The sequence below is a fragment of the Leucoraja erinacea genome, unplaced genomic scaffold (genome assembly GCF_028641065.1).
Source record: "Leucoraja erinacea ecotype New England unplaced genomic scaffold, Leri_hhj_1 Leri_52S, whole genome shotgun sequence".
Classification (NCBI taxonomy): Eukaryota; Metazoa; Chordata; class Chondrichthyes; order Rajiformes; family Rajidae; genus Leucoraja; species Leucoraja erinaceus.
The window spans coordinates 739224-758423 of NW_026576432.1; the positions used below are offsets into that span (position 1 = coordinate 739224).

At 42.1% G+C, this 19200-nt stretch overlaps 1 protein-coding gene across 2 annotated transcripts in view; it reads left to right on the plus strand.

The window, feature by feature from the left end:
- Positions 1 to 19200, plus strand: part of syde2 (synapse defective 1, Rho GTPase, homolog 2 (C. elegans)) — a 94627-nt gene that overhangs the window by 36172 nt on the left and 39255 nt on the right. The gene's annotated exons all lie outside the window — the stretch shown is intronic.

A 19200-nucleotide genomic window follows, 5' to 3' on the forward strand; every position in this document is an offset into this window, starting at 1 on the left:
ACATACAAATTCCGTACAGATAGCGCCCGTAATCAGGATCAAACTCGGGACTCTGGCGCTGTGAGGCAGCAACTCTACCGCTGCGCCACCTTGCTGGGATATTTTGAAGGCATAAAATGTACGAGAGAAATGCATGTTTTGGGAGCAGAGAAGTTCAGAAGTGAATAAGAAATGTTTAAAATTAATTATTGCTGTCAAAATCGATAACCTTGCATTTATTCACATATACTTCCTCTGCAATCTACTTATCCACTCTTTCAACCTCTACAAATGAACCTGGGGTTTCTCTACAATGACCAAGGTTCACGCTCCTCTCAGCTTTCTATTGCGATATCTCAAAGTTTGTGGATGTTTAATTCTCTCTTGAGAAATATTTTTGCTGGAGTGTGGAGGAATTTAGCTTAATATCACTTGGTCACACCATGAGAAGATAGGTCTGTCTCTCTTCATTTCAAGCCCGCAAGCAATCCCATTGCAGCTGTGGACCAACTCTGGTTTAAATGGGACACCATCAAGAATACTTGTGGATAAATAATTGATGTTTACAAGGGATTAGGTTTTATGCAGAAGAGGCTCAAATTTCCTGGAGTGAAATCAAGAAGCTATAAAATAGGTTAAAATGTTTTATGTTCTTTCCGCAAATAATACAATAAAATAGCAAGAAGAGGTCATCTTCTTGAGAATGGTATGTTAGCATTCATAGCAAAAGGATTTGAGTATAGGAGCAGGGAGGTTCTACTGCAGTTGTACAGGGTCTTGGTGAGACCACACCTGGAGTATTGCGTACAGTTTTGGTCGCCTAATCTGAGGAAAGACATTCTTCCCATAGAGGGAGTACAGAGAAGGTTCACCAGACTGATTCCTGGGATGTCAGGAGTTTCATATGAAGAAAGACTGGATAGACTCGGTTTGTACTCGCTAGAATTTAGAAGATTGAGGGGGGATCTTATAGAAACTTACAAAATTCTTAAGGGGTTGCACAGGCTAGATGCAGGAAGATTGTTCCCGATGTTGGGGAGGTCCAGAACAAGGGGTCACAGTTTAAGGATAAGGGGGAAATCTTTTAAGACCGAGATGAGGAAAACATTTTTCACACAGAGAATGGTGAATCTCTGGAATTCTCTGCCACAGAAAGTAGTTGAGGCCAGTTCATTTGCTATATTTAAGAGGGAGTTAGATGTGGCCCTTGTGGCTAAATGGATCAGGGGGTATGGAGAGAAGGCAGGTACAGGATATTGAGTTGGATGATCAACCATGATCAGATTGAAAGGCGGTGCAGGCTCGAAGGGCCGAATGGCCTTCTCCTGCACCTATTTTCTATGTTTCTATGTTTCTATCTGACCTTCTCAAGCCTGCTCCACCAATCGATGTGATTACGACTGCATGCCTTATCCCTTCTTTGCCTGTTCCCCATAACTATGAATTACCCAATCTTTAAAATAAATTCTACTTCATTGAATATCTTTCATGATCTTGCCTCCACTACCCACTGGGGTAGAGATTTCCAGGATTCATCACTGAGAAGACATTTGAATTTATTCATCTCAATGACTAACCCTTTATCATTTAACTATAAAATGTACACTCTGATGTTCATCAGTATCATTGTATGTACAGTAAGATCACCACTCATTTTACTAAGCTATAAGGAACATGGGTCTAACCTTTTTTAATCTAAACATGATGGGTGAAGACAAGATTCTTAGATTATTATCCAGTGGTAAGGTAAATAGGCAAAAGCAGATAAATGTAGTTTAACATTGAAACAGAACAGAATTAAATTGTAGACACAGTGGAGCAGTGGTCGAGCTGCTGCCTCACAGTGCCACAGACCCAGGTTCGATCCTAACCTCGGGTGCTGCCTGCTGCATGTTGTCTCTGATCACATAGGATTTCTCCAGATTCCTCCCAATTTCCAAAGATGTGCCGATTTGGTGGTAAATTGGCTGCTGTAAATTGCCCCTAATGTGTAGGATTCAAAAGTGGGATAGCATAGAACTAGTGTGAATGGGTGATTGCTGGTTGGTGTTTCCTTGGTAGGCCAAAGGATCTATTTCCATGCTGTATCTCTAACCTAAACTAAACAAGGTCATTCCATGCAAAATATTGTGAAAGGTATGTAAATCTGGGTCTCAGTTTAATTTTTCCTCTAGCTTTGAAAATAAGCCCTCTATGTGTATATATGGTTCAATTGCCATCTGAAGGTTTCTGTGCAATCTGCTTCCACCACCTTTGTTGAGCAAACCAGACGATGTGTTCATGTGTTAAATGTTATGCCCTCCCCACTTAACATGTAATTCAAATCGAAGATAGACATAAAATGATGGAGTAACTCAGCAGGGACAGGCAGCATCTCTGGAGAAAAGGAATGGGTGACCTTCTCTCCAGAGATGCTGCCTGTCCCACTGAGTTACACCAGCATTTTGTGTCTATCTTTGGTTTAAACCAGCATCTGCAGTTCCTTCCTACACATGTAATTTAAATCTATGACCTCTCTTGCTAAACCACTTGCAAAAGGAAGCACTTTCATTACTTCTATCTAAACTTTGCATTTGAAATACATTTTTGTACATTTCATTGCCTGTAATTTACCGGGATCATGAATGGTGTTCGACAAATGAGGCTTTCTACCCCATCTCACTTTTGCTATTCTAAAGAGAAAGTGGATATTTATTTTACACTCATTTTTTGCATATTTATGATCAACTTCCTGAACATTTATTCAAAACCATGATATCATTGGAATAACACTTCAGCTATGACCTAAACAGTGATTCATAGATGTGTGGCGTGACTGGTTTGGTTTTACATTCAGTGCTCCTTGATATATATATATCCAAGTATCCTGCAAGCTTGCTTGACCTTGACAACTTTGTGAATATGTACTCCAATTTTCTTTGACCAAAAATTGTACCATTGAGCTGTTGTAATATCACACATTTTTCAGCGCTTAGCGCAGCTTATCAGCAGCAGAAATATATGCAACCACAATCTGTAACCTTATGGTTCACATTTCCCTACTCTCACTTATTATTCAGCCCAGGAAAACAGGATCATAAAATTGGGCAACACAGAAAATGAGCCCTTACAACTCACCCTATGCTAATCCAGTTTGACATTAGACCCATATATCTCTGTGCCTTTTATACCTGTACCTGTCCAAATGCCTTTAAAATGTTGAAATTGTATCTGCCACCAGCACCTGCTCGGGCAACTTCTTCTAGATTGTGATGGGCAGGGCCATGTGATCTCATCCTTCCCATATTTACATTTCTTCCCACTCACCTTAACCTGTGCCCTCTGGTTCTCAACTTGCATCACCCGGAAATAAAATTCTAGCTGCCCTATTTATGTCCTTTGCGATTTTAAATCTCTATAATGTCTATGTAATAAACTCAGCCTCCTATAATCCAGTGAGATAAATCCAGTTTGTTCAATCACTCTTTTATAACTAGACTTTGTGCCAGACTTTGTTGAGAACACATTTGCTTGTGTTCAGTTTTGGTTACCCTGCTATAGGAAGGATGTTACTAAGCTAGGAAGAGTGCAGTGAAGAATTGAGGATGTTGCCAGGACTTAGACTAATACAGCGTGGAAACGGGCCCTTCGGCCCAACTTGCCCATGTCTGCCAGCGTTTGGCCCATATCCTCCTAAACCTGTCCTATCCATGAACCTGTCTAAATGTATTTTAAACATTGTGATGATACCTGCCTCAAAAAAGTTCAAAGTAAACTTTATTGTCAATTCAATTATGCAACAGTAGTTACACAGAGGATTGAAATTACGTTTCCCCATACTCCAAATGTGCAAGTAATATTAAAAACACAGACAGACAACATACCAATAAAAATAGACAATAGACATTACATTATTTAAAATATTAAAATATTCACAGTGTGCCAAAATGTAGCAAAAACTTTGCAACAATGAAAGGTGCAATATAGAAAAAGTGCAAATTTCGTACTGGAGACATTGAGCCAAAGTTATTTTCACAGTTTGTTTGTCTTTGTTTGGGTACTGTTCATGGAATTTTCTTAAGTGTGTTGAGTAGTCTGATGGCCTGAGGGAAAACTACCCCCTCTGTTCTACTTGTTCACTTTGTCCTCAGGTTCTTGATTCCCCAATTTTGGTAAACATATCTATGCATCTACTCCATCTAATTCTCTCATGATCTTATACACCTCTATAAGATCACCCCTCATCCTCCTGCACTCCAAGGAATGAAGTCCTAGCCTGCTCAACCTCTCCTTGTACCTCAGCCCTCGGGTCCTGGCAACATCCTCTCTGCACCCTTTCCAGCTTAACACCATGTTTAGGGCCTCAGCTATAGTGAGAGATTTGTGTACACTGGAAACTGTATTGTGAGTGCAGCGCTTGAGTTATAAAGAGAAACTGGATAGCCTGGGGCTTTTTCCATGGATTGTAGGAGGCGGAGGGGTGACCTTGTAGAAGAAAATATAATCATGAAGGGTGTATATAAGTCTTGCCCAATGTAGGGGAGTCTAAAATAAGAGGGCATAGATATAGGGGAGTAGAAAGATTTGAGAGGCAACTTTTTCCCACACAGTGGGTATGGAGAATGAGCTGCCAGAGGAAGCTGTAAAAACAGGTCCAATTACAATGTTTGGGCAGGTACATGGATAGAGTCATAGTTATGCTGCATGAAAACAGGCACTTTGGCCCAACTCCATGCTGACCAAGTTGAAGTTGTGATGTGTAATGCATTACATGCTGGAACAGCTCAGTGGTTTACTCCTGACCTTATCAATTTCCTTTACATCTTCAGTGACTATTGGACATTAAATATGCAAATATTGGTTGCAACCAAATAGATGTTTTTCTGAGGTATTTCCAGGAAATATTGAGCAACACATTTTATATCACTGAATATGTGCAGTATCTTGTGTGTTATGCTATTATGGTTCAATTTCCTTGGTGAATGCATTCCAACGCTGTGCTCTGGATTTGTGTGTCTGGAGCAACATCTGTTAGCTTTTGTTTACTGTTGTTTGCATTGATGTTACTCTGGGATATTCTGTGCTTTTATACAAATTAGTGTTAGCATGAAGGGCAAGTATGTTTAATGATTGTTATCACAAGCATAATTGCATCAATGTCAAAGCAATCTTTGATCAGTGTAAAGAATTTGAAGAAAGTAAACTATCCTCCAAGGCCTTACATTTAGACACTTCTAAAAACAAATTTGGGAATTGTTTGCATTGATTCAATTCAATTGTGTATTTTGGCTGTGCATTAAGGAAAAGGTGAAAAATGTGGTTGAAATTGTCAATGGGTTGCTTCTTCAGTTGGTGGAAGTATCTCTCTGGGCTCTCTTCACTTGGCTCCTTCATTCCTTTATTGTGAACATCCAAAGTTTGCTGCATGAAGTTAGTCAGATGCTGCGAACAAGCTTGGGTGGTGTATATAATGGCGACAATCTACATGCTGAAGAAGACTCGATCTCTGAATTCATTGACTCAAGTGTGTTGAACATTTGCTGTGAGTAGTTTTTCAGCTTAAATCATCAATGTTATTTCAGAGAGATGGGACAAGATTCAGCATCTCAGATGTAGTCCCATCTCTTGCATAGACTCCTAGAGTTGTACAGCACAGAAATATGGCAAAACAACGGGCAGCACAGTGGTGCAGCACTACAGCTACTGCCTTACAGAGCCAGAGTCCCAGGTTCGATCCTGACTATGGGTACAGAATTTGTACCTTCTCCCTGTGATCTGCGTTGGGTTTTCTCCAAGATTTTCATTTTTCTCACACACCAAAGACGTACAGGTTTGGAGGTTAATTGGCTTGGTATAAATGTAAAATTGTCCCTCGTGTGTGCAGGTTAGTGTGTGGGCATCGCTGGTCGAGGTGGACCCGATGGGCCGAAGGGCCTGTTTATGCGCTGTATCTCTAAACTAAATTAAATGTGCCTGTTGCCCCAACCTACGGTGATGCCTATTTATGCGAATCCCACTGTGTTGGGCTCATATCCCTCTGTATGCTGGCATTGTATCTGCCTCCACCACTTCCTTATAGATCTTATAGAAATTTACAAAATTCTTAAGGGGTTGGACAGGCTAGATGCAGGAAGATTGTTCCCGATGTTGGGGAAGTCCAGAACAAGGGGTCACAGTTTAGGAATAAAGGGGAAATCTTTTAGGACTGAGATGAGAAAACATTTTTCACACAGAGAGTGGTGAATCTCTGGAATTCTCTGCCACAGAATGTAGTTGAGGCCAGTTCATTGGCTATATTTAAGAGGGAGTTAGATGTGGCCCTTGTGGCTAAAGGGATCAGGGGGTATGGACAGGATACTGGTACAGGATGCAGGTACAGGATACTGAGTTGGGTGGCAGATACAGGATACTGAGTTGGATGATCAGCCATGATCATATTGAATGGCGGTGCAGGCTCGAAGGGCCGAATGGCCTACTCCTGCACCTATTTTCTATGTTTCTATGTTTCTATTCTTCATTCCATATAATCATTGCCCTTTATGTGGAACAACTTGCCCCTCAGATTTTTTTAAATTTCTCCTCTCTCTCCTTAAACCTATGCGCTCTGGTTTAGACTCTATTTACCCTATCTATGCACCCAATTAATTCTCCCCTTTTATGTTCTTTGCTTCGCAAGCTTAGGACATTCACACGAACAATCGTTTATTTTAAACATACAGTGCCAGATTCCGATATTTCTAGTCACATGTAGGAAGATACAAATGATAGCATTTATTAACAGTGCAGTTTCTGTGCAGATTGCTGCCAACCTATAACATAGAAACATAGAAACATAGAAAGTAGGTGCGAGAGCAGACCACCAGGTCCATCGAGCCCGCACCGCCATTCGCTCATGGCTGAACACTAAACAGACACACTTACCCACAAACAGTAGACACAAGACACAGAACACAAGACACTACCCTCCCCTTTATACCGCTATCACCCCTCTCCACCCCAAGAACCTCGTGATCTCCTGGGGGAGGCAAAAAACCGGATAAAAACCCAGGTCCAATTCGGGAAAAAAATCCGGGAAATTCCTCTCCGACCCCAATCTAGGCGATCGACACTTGTCCAGGAGATCACTCAGGTCTTACTATACTAACCATACCTAGGTCCATATCCCTGCCCTCTCCCCGTAGCCCCTTATCCCCTTGGCAGCTAAAAAAACATCTATTTTAGTCTTAAATCTATTTAAAGTTTCTCCTTACACTGCTCACTGGGTCAGTGAATTCCATAAATTAACCACCCTCTGGGTGAAGAAGTTCTTCCTCATCTCAGTTTTAAAAGAGCCCCCCCTTATTCTGCAACTATGTCCCCTAGTTCTAGGTTCCCCGATCATCATTGGGAACATCCTCGGTGCATCCACCCGATCAAGGCCCCTCACGATCTTATATGTTTCAATGAGATCGCCTCTCATTCTTCTAAACTCCAAAGAGTAGAGTTCCAGCCTACTTAACCTTTCCTCATATGTCAATCCCCTCATTGCAGGAATTAATCTTGTAAACCTTCGCTGCACTGCCTCCAGGGCTAGTACATCCTTTCTTAAGTATGGACCCCAGAACTGTACACAGTATTCCAAATGTGGTCTCACTAATACTGTGTACAGCTGCAGCAAGACCTCCGTGTTTTTTTATACTCAATCCCCCTAGCAATAAAGGCCAAAACTCCATTGGCCTTCCTGATTGCTTGCTGCACCTGCATACTAACTTTCAGTGATTCATGTACTAATACCCCTAGATCCCTTTGCGTTGCATTACAACGCAGCTCCTCCTCATTTAGAAAATAACTTGCCCTATCATTTTTTTTCCCCAAAGTGAATGACTTCACATTTATTAGTATTAAATTTCATCTGCCAAGTTGTTGCCCACTCACCTAGCTTATCTATATCCTTTTGCAGACTCTTCCTATCCTCCTCATCCCCTACTTTTCCTCCCATTTTTGTATCGTCCGCAAATTTTGATATATTACACTTGGTTCCCTCCTCCAAATCATTTATATAAATTGTGAACAACTGGGGTCCCAGCACCGACCCTTGCGGAACCCCGCTAGTTACCGGTTGCCATCCCGAGTATGAACCATTTATCCCCACTCTCTGCTTCCTATTTGTTAGCCAATCCTCTACCCATGCTAATATATTACCCCCAATCCCATAATTTTTTATTTTTAGCAATAGTCTCTTATGTGGCACCTTGTCAAAAGCCTTTTGGAAGTCCAAGTATACCACATCCACCGGTTCCCCTTTATCCACCCGGGTTGTTACTTCCTCAAAGAATTCGAGCAGATTCGTTAAACAGGACTTCCCCTTCACAAAACCATGTTGGTTCTGTCCGATGAAGTCATGTTTATCCAAGTGCCCCGTTAGTGTTTCTTTAATAATTGTCTCTAACATTTTACCCACCACCGATGTTAGACTAACCGGTCTATAGTTACCCGCCTTCTGTTTACTTCCTTTTTTAAATATAGGTGTTACATTGGCCATTTTCCAATCCACTGGGACCGTTCCTGCCTCCAGGGAGTTTTGGAAAATTATCACCAATGCATCCACAATCCCCACCGCTATCTCCCTCAAGACCCTTGGATGTAATCCATCAGGCCCAGGGGATTTATCCTCCTTCAGTCTCATTTATTTCCCTAATACCACCTCCTTGGTGATCTTAATAGTATTTAGCTCCTCCATTCCTACCGCCCCCTGTTTATCCAGCGTTGGAATATTTTTTGTGTCTTCTATGGTGAAGACTGATACAAAATACTCGTTTAATGCCTTTGCCATTTCCATGTTCCCCACCAACAACTCTCCAGTCTCACCCTCCAATGGACCAACGTTCACCTTAGCCACCCTTTTTCTTTTTATATAACTATAAAAACTCTTACTATTAGTTTTTATGTTGTTCGCTAAATTCCTTTCATAGTCTATTTTCCCCGTCTTAATTAATCTCTTAGTTATTTTTTGCTGACCTTTAAATGCTTCCCAATCCTCTACCCTCCCACTATCTCTGGCTACCTTATATGCCCTTGCCTTCAGCCGAATACTATCCTTTATAGTTTTACTGAGCCATGGCTGACTGTTCTTACCCTTACCCCTTTTTTTTCTTCATAGGAATATATTTTTCTTGAAGGTTATACAGTATACCCTTAAACGTACACCACTGCTCATGTACCGTCTTATTCTTGAGTCTGCTATCCCAGTCAACTTTGATCAGCTCAGTCCTCATACCTTCATAATCCCCCTTATTTAGACTAAGCACCCTAGCCTGAGTTTCAACCTGCTCCCCTTCTATTTGAATATGGAATTCGACCATATTGTGGTCACTTGTTCCCAACGAGTCCCTAACTATGACATTTTTAATTAATCCTGCTTCATTACACAGGACCAGATCCAAGATTGCCTCCCCCCTTGTCGGTTCTGTGACATACTGTTCTAGGAACCCGTCTCTAATACTTTCTATAAACTCTTCCTCTAGTCTACCCTGCCCAGTTTGGTTTGCCCAATTAATATGAAAATTGAAGTCCCCCATGATTACAGCAGTTCCCTTTTTACATGCGTCAACTATTTGCAGATTTATGTTCTGACTAACAGCGTCACAGCTATTTGGAGGTCTATAAATTACACCCACTAGTGTTTTTTTCCCCTTATTATTCTCTATCTGTACCCAAGCTGTTTCACTATCCTGATCCTTCAACGCAATATCCTTCCTCTCTATTGCCGTTATTCCCTCCCTTATTAAAAGGGCCACCCCTCCTCCCTTTCTTTCCTGTCTATCTTTCCTAATTGTCGAGTACCCCTCTATATTTAACTCCCAGTCCTGATCCCCTTGCAGCCATGTCTCCGTAATGGCCACGATATCATAACTATATATACTTAATTGCACCGTTAATTCATTTATCTTATTACGAATACTCCGTGCATTTAGATAAAGCACTTTCAGATGATTTTTACTACCCTTCCTTTCCGTTTTTGCCCCTTTTACATCTAAAGCTTTATCTTCACACATTCTGTCTCCTGTCACATTTTGACTTTCCGCTTCCCCACTGATACCCTGCTCTATTTCCTCTACCCCTGCCGTTATTACCCCCCTTGATACCTCCCCCCCGCTACTTAGTTTAAAGACCTCTCTACTGCCCTAGTTATATGATTTGCCAGGACCCCAGTCCCAGCACCGTTCAGGTGAAGTCCGTCCTTACAGAACAGATCCCCCCTGTCCCAGTACTGGTGCCAGTGGCCCAAGAAACCAAACCCATTATTCCCACACCAGTCTTTGAGCCACGCATTTAGCTTTTTAATTTTACGTACCCTCGCCGATTTGGCCCGTGGCTCAGGTAGCAATCCGGAGATCAGTACCCTCGAGGTTCTGCTTTTTAATTTATTCCCTAACTGCTCAAACTCCTTCAGCAGATCCTCCTTCCTCGTCCTTCCTATGTCATTGGTCCCCACATGGACCACGACCACTGGATCCTCCCCCTCCCACTGCAAATTTCTCTCCAGCATCGCAGAGATATCCTTAACCCTAGCACCGGGTAGGCAACACAGCCTTCGGGACATGTTCTGCTGGCCGCAGAGAACCCTATCTACCCCCCGAATAATACTATCCCCTATCACTACGGCATTTCTTCTAACTCCCCCCTCTTGAATGGCCTCCTGATCCACGGTGCTGCAGCCAGGTTGCTCATCCCTCCCACAGCCCCTGATCCCGTCCTTACATTGAGTAAGAGCCTCGGTCATGCTCGTCAGGGACAAGGGCTGTGGCTCCTGCCGCATCTCCTCCTGGTTCCCCCTACCTGCCTCGCTTATGGCCACACCTTCCTTTCCTTGCTCACTGCCTACTGAATTAGTTAAACTGGTCGGTGTGACCATCCCCTGGCACAAAACATCCAGGTAATACTCCCCCTCCCTGATGTACCGCAGCGTATGAAGTTGGGTCTCCAGCTCATCAATGCGGAGCTGGAGTTCCTCTAGCCTCAAACACTTACTGCAGCTGTAGGGATCTTCTACATCAATGGTGTCGACAAATTCCCACATCTCGCAGTATTGGCACATCTCCTGACCGCCCATCTTATATAAGTAATTAACTGGTCCTATTTAAGAATCCCCTACTGTATTGATACACCTCTTATTTATATAATCCTACCTCCTATAAATGGGAAAGTACTCACCCCAGCCGTAAATTACCTACTGGGTTGGCTGTCTAGTGGTATCAATTGTTGTCCTGTTTAAAATTAAGCGAATTACAAGTAGTTGTTTTTGTGATTTCCAAGGTATTTTTGTTTGAGGTCACAGTTATCAGTATATCAGTTAGAAACATAGAAACATAGAAATTAGGTGCAGGAGTAGGCCATTCGGCCCTTCGAGCCTGCACCGCCATTCAATATGATCATGGCTGATCATCCAACTCAGTATCCCGTACCTGCCTTCTCTCCATACCCTCTGATCCCCTTGACACAAGGGCCACATCAAACTCCCTCTTAAATACAGCCAATGAACTGGCCTCAACTACCCTCTGTGGCAGAGAGTTCCAGAGATTCTCCAGAGTAACTGGCTACTAAAGTTCTGGAGAGATGCTGCATTGCTCTGTAGGAGCAGCATCTATATACTCCTCCACTCACCCATCTTTCAGTTATGTGGGTAATGTGAACTTTGCTTTATAGTCCACTTGACTGACGACAAATAAGTCATTTTGAAGAATTTCTAAATCAATATTTACTGGAAAGTCTAAACTATACAAAAAGGTTTATCTGATACAAGCTCTGCAAGTCGTCATTCTCTCTCCCCCCCACCCTCCTCCCCCACCCTGAGCTATCATGAGAGGAATAGATCGGGTAGACGCACAAAGTCTTTTGCCCAGAGTAGGTGAATTGAGGACCAGAAGACATAGGTTTGAAGTGAATGGGAAAAGATTTAATAGGAATCTGAGGGGTAACTTTTTCGTACAAAGGGTGGTGGGTGTATGCAACAAGCTGCCAGAGGAGGTAGTTGAAGCTGGCACTATCCCAACGTTTAAGAAACAGTTAGACAGGTGCATGGATAGGACAGATTTTGAGGGATATGGGCCAAATGCAGGCAGGTGGGACTAGTGTAGATGGGACATGTTGGTTGGTGTGGGCAAGTTGGGCCAAAGGGCCTGTTTCCACACTGTATCATTCAAAACCTTGTTCTGTGAACCGACAGGATGTTTTTGAAAAACCAGCAAGTCGGCAAATAGGATGATTGCAGAGTAACTGGCTACTAAAGGTTCACAGAGACACCACGTGAGTTTGACTAACATCAAATATTTTATCCCAGTAGAGCCCCTTGCAGCTCCAAAGTGCAGGGGAAGGGCTTTCCTTGGGAATCATAAGGCCCTTGTCATTAAACAGACTGGACGTTTACTCTGGCCCTTGCTCAGTGTACACCATGTAAACAGCATTTCTGAAAATAGCTGTCACAACTTCCCCTCCTAGCCCACAACCATCCCAACCAGCAGCATCAGCAGAAGTGCCAGGACCTGCAACGTATTGGACTCTGTTGGGCTATCTAAGGACCTAAAGTAAATGTCCCAAGTTTTGGAAGTTGAGAAGAGAAGGGAATTCAAGTCTTTCATTTTTTTTGCTTAGACAACATGTGAGGTCTCGTCTTTACAGCAAATAGAGTTTATAATTATTAATATATTGCTGCAAATTCCATGTAAGTGTTTGGAGAGGAACAAGGTGTCACATCTTTTGATCACCAACTCATTGAAAGATGCTAAATTGTATGATCTAGTGCTGATCCAGCAATTGGAAGCGGGCTGATGGAAAACATAGTAGCAAAATTGTGATTTTATTTAGGAGGCTATTTTGGAAAGTTGAAAGTTCAGCATTCATGTAGAAGAAAGCTGAGCTGACCATTTGGATCTCCTGTTTTTCTAGTCTTGTTAATGTTGAAGATTCAGGGATACATTGGGAAGGAAGGCCTTGTGGACTAACTGAGGTGGGCAGTCCAAATATCATGCATCACTGACTTATTGGCTGCACATCAATAAATTATTTTCTTGTTGCTTCCCACATTGATGTACCCTAATTAGAATGACATTGGCCTGAGTGGAGGCACATAGGCCTGAATATTGCACAAAACTAGTTCCAGTAATGGAAGATATAGTTCAGATGTGGTGACTGGATGTTTTTATTAAAGATTCCATCAAGTATATGATTTTTAATTCCCTCAGAAGAGAAATGAAAGTGAAGTATGTGCATCATCGCTCCAGCCTGGGAATTAATATTGCAGTTAAAGGGATTTTTTGCACATCTGTAACATTTGAGTAATTCATTACAGCTATTTAAATATTTCTCACAACGACAAAGATTTATTTTCTCTACAGAATTTGCTTGGCATTTGTGTTAATTTGAACAGGTAATTGCGTAGGAAGGAACTGCAGATGCTGGTTTAAATCGAAGATAGACACAAAATGCTGGAGTAACTCGGTGGGCCAGGCAGCATCTCTGGAGAGAAGGAATGGTTGACGTTTCGAGTCAAGACCCTTCTTCAGACTGATGTTAGAGGAGTGAGTGGTACATTGATAAGGAAATGTATAGATAAGGAAGTGTAAGGTGTGAAAACAGGACAAAGGAATGGAGTTCAAGGAAAATGTAGAATAGATCATTGTTAGTTAGGAGACGGTAACAACAAAGCAAACAGAGATACAGTGCAGTCAGACTGGTTGGAGAACTGGGAAGGGGCAGAGGATGGAGAGAGAGAGAAAGCAAGGGCTACATGAAGTTGGAGAAGTCAATGTTCATACCACTGGGGTGTAAGCTGCCCAAGCGAACTATGAGGTGCTGTTCCTCCAATTTGACAATGGAGGAGGCCCAGGACAGAAAGATCAGTGTGGGAATGGGAAGGGGAGTTAAAGTGTTGAGCAACCGTATTTTATATTACATGTAATTGTCCTGCCTTGCACAAACAAAAACAAACGTCCTGTTTCAGTGTTGAAGGTATATATAACCCTTGTCCACCTTGTCTTGGTACAGTACAACATGGACTTCAATCCTCAAGTTCTACCTAGAGTCATAGATTAATACAATGTGGAAACAGGCCCTTCAGCCCAACTCGCCCACACCGGCCAACAATGTCCCAGTTACTCGATTCCCACTTGCCTGCGCTTGGTCCATAACCCTACAAACCTGTCCTATTTATTTACCTGTCCAACAGTTTCTTAAACGATGGGATAGTCACAGCCTGAACTACCTCCTCTGGCAGCTTGTTCCATACACCCACCACCTCGAAAAGTTACACCTCAGATTCCTATTAAATCTTTTCCCCTTCACCTTGAACATGTTCTCTGGTCCTCATTTCCCCAAGTCTGGGTAAAAGACTGTGCATCTACCCGATCTATTCCTCTCATGATTTAGTATACCTCTATAAGATCTCCCCTCATCCTCCTGCGCTCCATGGAATAGAGACCCAGCCTACTCAACCTCTCCCTATAGCTCACACCCTCTAGTCCTGGCAACATCCTCGTAAATCTTTTCTGAACCCTTTCAAGCTTGACAATATCTTTCCTATAACATGGTGCCCAGAACTGAACACAATATTCTAAATGCGGTCTCACCAACGTCTTATACAACTGCAACATGACCTCCCAACTTCTATACTCAATACTCTGACTGATGAAGGCCAAAGTGCCAAAAGCCATTTTGACCACCTTATCTACCTGCGACTCGGCCTTCAAGGAACCATGCACCTGTACTACTAGATCCCTCTGCTCTACAACACTACCCAGAGGCCTACCATTTTCTGTGTAGGTCCTGCCCTTGTTCGATGTCCCAAAATGCAACACCTCACACTTCTCTGTATTAAATTCCATCAACCATTCCTCAGCCCACCTGGCCAATCGATCCAGATCCTGCTGCAATCGTTCACAACCATCTTCACTATCTGCAAAACCATCCACTTTTGTATCATCATCAAATGTGCTGATCTTGCCCTGTATGTTCTCATCCAAATCATTGATGTAGATGACAAACAGTAACGGGCCCAGCACTGAACCCTGAGGCACACCACTAGTCACAGGCCTTCAGTCCGAGAAGCAACCTTCCACCATCACCCACTGCTTCCTTCCATTGAGCCAATTTGCTATCCATTCAGCTATCTCTCCTTCTGACACCATAATTTATCTACCTAACACCGAATAAGATAAAACAAAATTGAAGCTCTGTAAGACTAGTTAGGCTACATTTGGAGTATTGAGTGCATTTCTGGTCACCCCAGTACAGGAAGGATGTGGAGGCTTTGGAGAAGGTGCAGAAGAGGTTTGCCAGATTGCTATCTGGAGTAGGATGATTAGAGGTTGGACAGAATTGAATTATTTTCTCTGGAGCATTGGAGAGGAGACCAATTAGAGGTGTATAAAATTATGAGAGGCATAGATAGGGTCAGAAATGTTTGTCCAGGGTGGAAATCTCAAAGTCTAGACCTCTGGAAATATCAATGTCTAGACCATAAAGCTTTCAGGTGAGATTGGATAAGTTTAAAGGAGATGTGTGGGGTACGTTTTTATACAGAGATAATGCGTGCCTGGGATCCATGCCAGGGGTGATGATGGAGGCAGGTTCAATAGTGGCATTTAAGAGGCTTTTAGATAGGCACTTTGATATGCAGGGAATGTGGCGATATGGATCTCGTGCAGTTAGAGGAGATTAGTTTATCTTGGCATCATCTTCGGCAGACACCACGGGCCGAAGGGCCTGTTCATGTGCTGTATTTTTCTAAGTTCAATGTTCTAAAAACTCATGAACAATATATTTTTTGTGAATTAGAAATAAACCCTTCAAATGGAAGGTGGGCAGGCAGTGGTGAGGAAAAAGTAGCCTTGGCAATCCCAATATACAATAGTCATGAATGGCAATAGTAATCATACATATTATGAAAAAACTATTACAATTAAATTCTGCCAGTGTCAATATCATAACTCACCAGGCACCTAAATGTCATAAAAAGCTAATTTAGCCAATCATTAATAATGACTCCAAAAATAAAGTTCCATTTAATTTCCCCTTGGGACATGATTGTTCCTGGCATAGAAATCCATAGCATTAAAACTAATTGCATTGTTGATTATTCTCCAAATGAGCTCCTTCTAATCCAGGCATATCTTTCTATTTTTTCGTCCTGTGTACTCATTTTGTTCCAAAAATGCATCTGTGCTATTCCTCTCAACCATGCCCACCTTCTGCATTTAAGCTACCATTGTTTATAGCACTGTCTATACTGCAGACAGAGGAGATGGACGTTCAGTTAGATTTGTAAGAGTTTTTTAATGCTACTTCAGTTCAAAATAAAGGGTGTGATATGTATCTGGAATTGTGTGGAGTCTACACCTTTCTAAATTGTATCAGCATACAAATTGGATTTTGGCCATGGTCCAATAACTTCATGTCACAACTACTCTTGCCAATTTTTGATTTCTTATTTTTTTTAAACTCTGTTTAAATTCCTAAATTGCCCTGGTGAGATTTGATCTAATATTGTCTGGGTTGTTAGTCTGAGTCTTTACGCTTTCACTATTCACTAAGATTGTTGCTTTAGTGCCAGAAAAATAACAGTCAGTGTAAGTATTGAAGTGTGATTAACAGTTTATAACCTGACAACACTCATTTTGTAGACACAAAACGCTGGAGTAACTCAGCGGGACAGGTAGCCTCTAGGGAGAAAAGGAATGGGTGACGTTTCGGGACGAGACCCTTCTTCGGACTGCCTGTCCTGCTGAGTTACTCCAGCATTTTGTGTCTACCTTTAAACTAGCACCTGCAGTTCTTTCCAACATTCATTTTGTAACGGTTACAGCACTTACCAGTAGTTCAACATGGCAGTTTTTTAATGGGCTTCCACATTGATTTAACGGATGAGGTAGTGGTGGGAGTGAACTCAAATCCTTGCAAATATTTTTAGAGAGAGAACTCTGATTTAGGATTAAACCAAAGATGTAGTTCAGATTTAGGTTTATTATTGTCACATGTACTGAGGTACAGTGAAAAACTTTGTATTGCATGCTTTACAAACAGGTCAGATATACCATACAGAAATGCAATCAAGTCAAACTCGTACAATAGATAGAGCAAAGGAGAAGATACAAGTGGATAGCACAGAACAAAAGCTTTTCACTGTAGCTCGGCACACGTGACAACAAACTAAACTAAACAAGTGTAGCATATCAGTTAGACAAACGTCCTCAATGTGTAGAGGTGAATCATAGTCCCCTAGCTTATGGAAGGATCATTCAGAAGCCTGATGACAGAGGGGAAGAAACTGTTCCCTAGACTGGTGATGCGCACTTTCAAGCTTCTGTATCTTCAGCTGGACGGGAGTAAGGAGAAGAATGAATGACCAGGGTGGGACAAATCTCTTGTCATGTTGGCTGCTTTTCTGTGGTAGTGTGAAATGTAGATGGAGTCAATGATGGGAGGTCTAGTCTATGCGATGGACTTGGCTACATCTCCAATCTGCAATTTCTTGCAGTCTTCGGTTGAGCTGTCCCCAAACCAAGCTGTGAAGTAACCTGACAATATATTTTCTACTAATGCTTCTAAACGTGTTTATACAATGCTTCTCATTTCTTACTTGGAAAGAGAGCACATGATATTTCACGGCAACCTTTGCGACATTGGCATCAACACAATAGGGGATGAAAAATTCCATGGATGTCTCCATGTCTTCACATGAGTTTGCTCCTCTTCTGTGTTTAAAGTTCCATTGCTTTGTCTATATCGCAGCGTCAAGAAAGAAATGCACCGTCAGTTTGATTTGTCAGAGTTTAGTTTAGAGAGACAGCATGGAAACAGGCTCCTCAGTCCATATAGTCCACATCCATCACTCGTTCAGACTAGTTCTATGTTATCCCACTGTCCTATTCACAACAACACTAGGAGCAATTTACAGGGGCCAATCGGTCATTTGATGCTACTTTAGCCAACAGTTCAAAATAAACAGCGTTATGTTTTTCTGGAACTGTGTGGAGGCTACACCGTTCTAAATTATTTCAGCCTACGTTGGATTTTGGCCAAGATCCAATAAATTCATGTCCAAACTACTCAAAGCATAAATGTTGTTGGAGTTCCATGTAGCTGCTTGCCAAATTGTGGCAGTACTTTAGTAAATTGTAAATGTTGTTGATTGTGTCTGTGGAAAATAATGCCGTTTTTTAATTTTGGAACATTGTGTTGTATGCTCGAAACGACAGCCTTAAGATCAGGGTCTCAATGGCCGTAAATGCTAATTGGCAAGAACTATGGAGAAGTGTTTGCTTTGCTTGTACAGGATCCCAGTAGAGTAGAAGAGACATTTTGGATGACCCCGAAATTCCTGTGCTTTTTCCCTAATTTTTGATTTTAGCAGAACACTTGGCCGCTTTCCAACGTATTTATTGATTCGCAAGAGAGTATGGAGAGAGTCAAAACTGCTGGAGAAACTCAGTGGGGGCAGCAGCATCTATGGAGCGAAGGAAATAGGCAACGTTTCGGCCCGAGTATCGCTGAGTTTCTCCAGCACTTTTGTCTACCTTCGATTTTCCAGCATCTGCAGTTCCTTCTTAAACAGTATGGAGAGAGAATTGTAAAGGAATGGTCTGTTTATTTTCAGGAAGAGAGGCTGGAACTTGCAGAAGATGATGTGGTTGTGGATTCTTGTTATGAAGTCCAGACATGCAGACCAGTGGTGTCCCAGTGGTAGCGACAGAGGGAAGCTAGATTGTATTTTTCAAACCACTTGGCTTGATAATGGCTACAGCAGAGCGAGACTATACTGAGTAGTTTCATATAAGTGGGTGAAAAGGTAATTTCTTGCCTTGGAGGAGTTGCCTTTTTTAACTAAACGTACCTTATTTTATGTTTCAGTGGGAATTAAAATATTGGCACCTCAGTGCAAGCTTTTCTGCTACCCCAAGTTAACATCGGTTTATCACGGAAGAATATACATGCGTTAGAGAGCATTACATTTTTCACACAGAGGGTGGTGGGTGTATGGAACGAGCTGCCAGAGGAGGTAGTTGAGGCTGGGACTATCCCAATGTTTAAGAAATAGTTAGACAGGTACATGGACAGGACTGGTTTGAAGGGATATGGACCAAAGGTGGGATGGTGGGACTAGTGTAGAAGGAACATGTTGGCTGGTGTGGGCACGTTGGGCCGAATGGCCTGTTTCCCCGCTGTATCACTCTATAACTAAATAATCTCTAGATTGATTTGTGCAGATGG